Below are 7,156 nucleotides of genomic sequence, written 5' to 3'. Positions count from 1 at the left end.
GAAATCTCATAGGTAACTAGAATGCTGCCGCCTACGGCCGAGCTTGACGCCAGTTCGCCTTGAACCTTCAGCCAATGAGAGGCCGTAGAGTGGTTCCGCCAAGGAGGATAATAATCCTCCTTGGATCCACTACTATAGCGGGAGATAGATGACGTCATTCTCTCTGGTGACATTAAATTCTTGGCAGAACCACTCTTTGAGCTCTGATTGGCTGAGATCTGGCTATCGTCTGCCACGGCGTTTGGCCCATTTGCCAGTTTCACGGCAGCATTCTAGTTACCTATGAGATTTCTATGACGTCAACGAATGAGATGGCCGCTGTAGAGCGAGAGATGCGCGAGAAATCCAAGTTGGCCGTGAACAAACTAACGAAAGATGATTCTCGATCTCGTCCTGAGCCCAGGAGCCCTCGATAAAGAGATCCGGCCATAGACATAGGAACTATACTTATACCTAGACAAACTGCTGGATCTACGAAATTGAGGCCGGTTTTGAGCAATGGCGCTTTCTTATGCGTGATATGGACAAAATTACGTGGCGCCGCCTACGGCGTCTACGCGCGGCTAACTATACCTAGGCTATAGCCTTGACTATACTAAAAAAAGTAAGTCAGCTGTAAGATGTAAACAAAGGAAGTATGGAGGAATGTACCAATAAATTTCCAAATTATATAATGAAATGTGAGTAAATATTAATGATATTTATCTGTTAATGTAATACTTATGAATATATTAGTTTCAATATTAATATAAATAATAGCAGAAATACATGATAATAGGAATAAAAATAAACAGTGTCTGAGTATTTGGCTATTGACATTGCAATCAAATTATGTAAAAGGGAGGTATAATTGTACACACTGATAAAGGATTAAAGAACTCTTATTGCCCTTGAAAAAGTATTAGCTTGGTGAGTCTTTTTCGAATAGCTTCTTTCTTCATTTGATTGTTTATGTCTCTGCTTATTTTCCTCAGCCTTATGTTAACGTACATTTCGATAATCTTTTTCATCAAAACATTAACGTGGTGTTGTGATCCAAGTTCGTCATCAAACATGTGTTCAGTAAGAGTTGGAAAAATATTGTCCGTTACTAACTGGCGCAGAACCAAACATTCTATTTTTAAGTCAATGTTTTTAGCCACAGTTTGAATTGATCCAAAGTATCTCACTGCCTTCTCGGTCAAGCTACAAATCTTGAGAACACTAGCTGTCGGATGACATAATCCACCATTGTCCTTTAAAAGGAGAAGAAGTTTGGTTGGATCCCCCTTTACATAGCTATGACTTGATAGTGAGGAATGCCTTTCGTCTAAAGCGTGTAAACATGTTTCGGATTTTAATTCTTTTTGTAATTTCTTTACAACAAAACCAGCCATATAACGGATTATGTTTTCTCGTAAGATGTTGGATGTTGATGTTTCATCAGTAAGAAACATAATAAAGTCATCCATTTCTTCCTCTAGAACTGGCACCATGCACAAATTTGGAACGTGAGTGTTGTCCAAAGCAATTAAGTGGCCACTTTTTTGATTTTCAATTTTAGTAACCAACGTGTTTTTGTATGCAGCAGTGAAGTTTCTACAAGTAGGATTGTTGTTCCAACCTCCTCGCTGACGAATTGTGTTAAAAACTTAAAATATAACTCTAAATGGTCCTGCGAAAGTTTTTAAGTTAAAAGGTACCTTAAAAAATAAACAATTGTTTGCAAAATCTGGTATTTTAAAAAATATACTTCAGTGGTCCATCAGGGGGAACAATGTACTTCTCTCCAATGTCCAAAACACTGTGAATTGTGACACCAAAACCAATAATGGCTGTCTTTCTTTGGCTTTAAAAAATCAAGTTGCCTTCCAGGTCTGTTAAATTGAATAGAAGTTCTTTAGTCTTCATTATGTAACATTTGGTTATTTCAAGGTTGGAAAGCCGAATTGGTGCCTTGTAACCTTTAGCCCATGGATTTCGAGAGTTCAATACCTCAAACAAACTGCAAGGGACAGTGAGGTAAGATACGGTGTCAAAATTGTGGAGAAAAGTTGCTTAAAAATTGTTTTTTTGTAGATACCGATCAATTTTTGATATAAATTTAGATGTTGGCCCGCTTCCTTGAAACACTGGATCACCAGCCTCTTTCAAAAATTCTATGCTTTTTGCCACAGAACTGCTAACTGTTTGTGCGGCCAAGTTGACTTTCATTTTTTTGAGTTTTAAACTGTATATGAAATTTTGATAATTTGTTAGCCAACGTTAATCCTTCATATTCTTGATACCTCTGAAGGATGGCAATATATCCGCTATCTGCTTCTGTGTTGATTTTTGTCTTAAGAAGAAGCTTCATGGCAAGGTTATCCAAATTTATTCGGATAGTCAAGCAGCCCTCAAGGCTCTCAACCAGTTTCAGGTCTATTCAAAACTGGTTTACAGCTGTTTGAACCTCCTCTCGGAGCTAGGCACCAATAATAAAGTTCAGCTCTATTGGGTTCCTGGCCATCGGGGGTACTATGGTAATGAGAAGGCCGATGTCTTAGCCAAGAAGGGGGCAGAGGCTGGGTTCTTTGGTCCTGAACCTGCCGTTCCTATCCCCTCTAGCATAGTTCGCGGCCTTATCTCTAACTCCATGACTGACCGTCAACTCAAGCTTTGGCTTGAGATGGATGGCCAAAGGCAGGCTAAAGAGTTTATCTCGGGCCCCTCTAGGCAGAGAGCTAAGGAGCTGCTCTCGCTTTCCAAATCTAATATCAGGTTGGTCATTGGCCTACTAACAGGTCACTGTCTCCTTAACAGACATCTTCACCTGATTGGAATCAGTGATGATCCAATCTGTAGGGCATGTCAGGCTGAGGAGGAAACCGCCTCTCATGTGCTTTGTAGGTGCGATTACTACGCGGCCCAAAGATTCGAGCATCTTGGTATGCATCAACTGGAAACTTCTGATTTCTATAATATGCCGGCCAAGAGGATTCTCCGTTTTGTGTCGGATATTGGACTTTTTAAGTCTTAAGGTTCGGGTTTTGCACAATGGACCTCTGGTCGACGTGCGCGAACGGGCATTTCCAAAGCCCTTCACCCCTTCATCAATAATAATAATAATAATAATGGCAATATATGCCCATTCGAATTTCTAAATATTTACATTAAATGTTGTTCAATTTCTTGATAACTTTTTAAGGTGAATGTTAGATCAGTTTTTCCCCTCGCAAAAACCGAAGGAATTGAGTCTTCCTTAAGAATTTTCCGCGTGAGATCTTTCGCGTTTTTGCCAATATGATAATCTGATTCTTTAAAGTGTTTTCCACAAACAAAGTGATACTTTCCGGGTACTAAGTTCCATCGATTTATTGCCTTAAGATATTTTGAGCACAAGTTTAAGTTAGATTGAGGTAATCTTTATTGTGAAAAATGGACAATACAAGGTTTTAAACAAAGACCTGAAATTGTTATGATAAAAACAAGAAATACTTGTGAAATGGTATTTTTTCCTTTGGTGACCGACTTTGACGATTGGTAGCCACACAATTTTGTACCATTTTCAATTGTTTGAAGTTTAAATTTACGTAAAATATTTTATTTCGCGTTGTATTTTACCAAAAACTAACTTTATTTTCGAAAATTAAACCATTTTTACAAGTCTCGGTAAGCAAATACGTTTTTGCGTCCAGCATTAGAATTTTCCGCTTTTTATAGTTTCTCCATTCTCCACCAAACGATTTGGTGGCGCCACGGAATTTTGTCCATATCACACATGAGACGCGCGTGGGACTGAAAACCGGGCACAAAAAGCTAGTGCCTTCAGAATCTGCAATACTCCGTCTAGGTATAAGTATAGTTCCTATGTCTATGGATCCGGCAGTTTCAGAGATATGAACAGGCAGGAAATAAGTAATTAAAGTTATCGGACATTTGTCCAGTGACACCCCCCCCCCCCCATCATTTCAAAAATGTTATCGGACATTGTCCAATGACCCCCCCCCCCTTAAACAAAAGAGTGAAAACACTTCAAAAACCAGTTCAATATTTATTTAAAATAAGATCTATCCAAAGTTAGTTTTGATAACTATAGGAACTAATTTTTACAGGCAAGTCTTCTTCCTTTTTCTTTGTAATAGATTTTTCTAACTGAAAATCTGTCATGGAAGGACCATGCAAAATAATAGTCATACATTGACTTAAATGTTCATTAGTTATACTAGCGCGTTTTTTGGTTTTTATATTATTCATAATACTGAAGCCTATTTCTGCTTCTGCACTTGAGGCTCCAACACAGCTTCCCCGGTCCCCGGATCGCCGGGCTGCCAATACCCTATCTCTTTAGCACAGCCACAGCACAGAGTCACAGTTACAGAATAGACTATCAAGTATCAGTTTCAGTAACTCTGTACTTCCTCATATTTTTTGTAAAATAATTGTTAATATTTTTGTTTTGTAGAAAAGAACATTCCCAGTTTATTAAAAAGTTATCGGACAAATGTCCAATGACCCCCCTAAGATTTTGAAAAGTTATCGGACAATGTCCAGTGTCCTGTGCTTATTTCATGCCCTGACTAGAATGCTGCCGTGTAACTGGAAAATGGGCCAAGCGCCGTGGCAGACGATAGCCAGATCTCAGCCAATCAGAGCTCAAAGAGTGGTTCTGCCAACTGCCAAGAATTTAATGTCACCAGAGAGAATGACGTAACCCATCTCCCGCTATAGTAGCGGATCCAAGGAGGATTATTATCCTCCTTGGCGGAACCACTCTACGGCCTCTCATTGGCTGAAGGTTCAAGGCGAACTGGCGTCAAGCTCGGCCGTAGGCGGCAGCATTCTAGTTACCTATGAGTTTCTATGTATGAACCTCCTCCATCCATTGAGTTGGGAATATAGTACTTCTAGAGCCACAATTTATATCTTCTGTGGTTGATTTCATGAAATCAAATACGAACCTAATCAATTATCATAAGTCGGTAGCGTCACCTATTTTTCAAAGAACTTATATTTTTTAAATGTTGTCTGCTTATACTCGTTTTACGCTATTGGTAGATAGCGCCACTATTTAAATTATTCTCATCGCTAACTTGCGGTAGATGACACCACCGACTAATGATAACTGTTTTGGCTCGTACATGATTTCATGATTTCAACAAAGCCATCCAATATAAATTTTGGGTCTAAATTCTAAAAGTACGATATATCGTACTTTTAGAATTTAGACCCAAAATTTATTTTATATATATATTAGAACAATATTATAGACTAATGGTAACATCATTATGTATTATTGTTTCTTATTCGCGACCGAAACGAGTCTAGGTAGCGTCTGCTACAGACATATAAAAGAGTCGTAAGCAGGGCCGTGCAGGGGGGGGGGGGAAATTCCCCGGGGCCCGGGCGAAAAGGGCCCATCGGAGAAGCTCAAGGGGGGGGGTGCAAATCGAAGGGGCCCGCGAGTAAGCTTGTCCCCAGGCCCACCCCAGGATACCTCTGCACGGCCCTGGTCGTAAGAACATTTTTTCTTAAATAAACTTGTCAAAATATAAGGAAACGATTCAAAAATTATATAAAATTATACACTCTTTTAGAAACGTTTACTGGGCGCCGCCCATAGAAATCTCATAGGTAACTAGAATGCTGCCGCCTACGGCCGAGCTTGCTGCCAGTTCGTTTTGAACCTTCAGCCAATGAGAGGCCGTAGAGTGTTTCCGCTACTCTCGCGGGAGTCAATTGCAGACGATGCAATCGACAGCCAAGCTTGGGAAATTCCTGTAGGATTTCGCTGGGTTTTTTTCGATTTTGAGATCGTAACAGCTTGCGGGTAATAACTTAAATATAATCGTAAAAGTATTAAATTTAATATTTGTTTTCTTAAATATATTTGTAATAAGGAATCTGTAAACCTATTTGGAAGAAGATAGCTCCGTTTCATATGCAGGTGCGCTTCATAAACGTTAAGCCTAAACATCTAAATTTCCCGCCGTTTCTTAGCCGATGCCTAATGTTTAATACCAGAAAATTACATATTTTCGCGACCGGAATATCGACGATTTTTACACGACGGAATAAAACACCGCGAAGTCATTTTTCTAAATAAAATATTAAAAATAATTAAAAAAGTTATGTCATTATCTCTGGTGACGTTAAACTCTAGGCAGAACCACTCTTTGACCTCTGATTGGCTGAGATTTGGCTATCGTCTGCCACGGCGTTTGGTCCATTTGCCAGTTACACGGCAGCATTCTAGATTTCTAGTTACCTATGAGGTTTCTATGGCGCCGCCATTATCGTACAGACAACCAACGAGCCAGCCCTCTATCGCAGAAATTTCATCCCCCCAAAACCGGTTTTTTCATCACCCTCCCCGTAGACTGTAAGGTAATGGTGGTCGATTGGGAAGGCGCGTTTAGAGTCTGTAAGTATCATTATTAATCAAGTCAAATTTACGAATAACGATGAAGAAAAACTATTAGCGTCTGCTTTATGGCTGGAGTTTCAAATCAAAATGAAATCAGCTTTTCACGCGATCTTAGATAATACCAGTATTATAATTATTCAAATTATAGAGGGGGTCATCATTATTAAGAAAAACGTTATTACGACCTTTTAATTAGTCTGTATCAGACGCTAGATCATAGGCGCTAGCCGTGCATGGCCGCGCTACCTGGGAGAAGCTAGTGCCGTTACGCCACCTCGTTTCGGTCGCGAATACTGTTTATGATAATTATGAATTCGTAATTTATTTTGAGATCAATCCATGGACCACTTCAATTACTGAGCCGTCTTAGGGTAATTTCTGACACTTTGGATACTAGACTCTTAAAACTGGTAGCACTGTAACAGTCTAATCCGTTACTTTTTTAGTCAGTAGCCTTTCTTTGTTGGCACCATAGAGATAGAAAAGAAATAGAGGCCCTATTGTATCTGGCGAAGTGGACCGCGAGTGCCGACCCTCTTTTCGCCAATGTAGGAAGCCATGAGATGGGCAGTTTACGTGGCGCCATCGACGCGCGGTGAAATGAAATACATTATTCCTTTTAGAAAATCCAACAAAGGAAGGATAGATGGCGTTGCAAATTCTGCCCATCTCCGCTTTCATACATGCGCGGGGGAGGATGAATTTTCCCGGTCAAAAACAGGGGTGCCTTAACGCGGTAATCATCCCTCTATTTCTTTTCTATCTCTATGG

Source organism: Leiobunum rupestre, chromosome 3, assembly GCF_980474605.1.
Source record: "Leiobunum rupestre chromosome 3, qqLeiRupe1.1.hap1, whole genome shotgun sequence".
NCBI lineage: Eukaryota > Metazoa > Arthropoda > Arachnida > Opiliones > Sclerosomatidae > Leiobunum > Leiobunum rupestre.
This window is presented reverse-complemented; position numbering follows the sequence as displayed.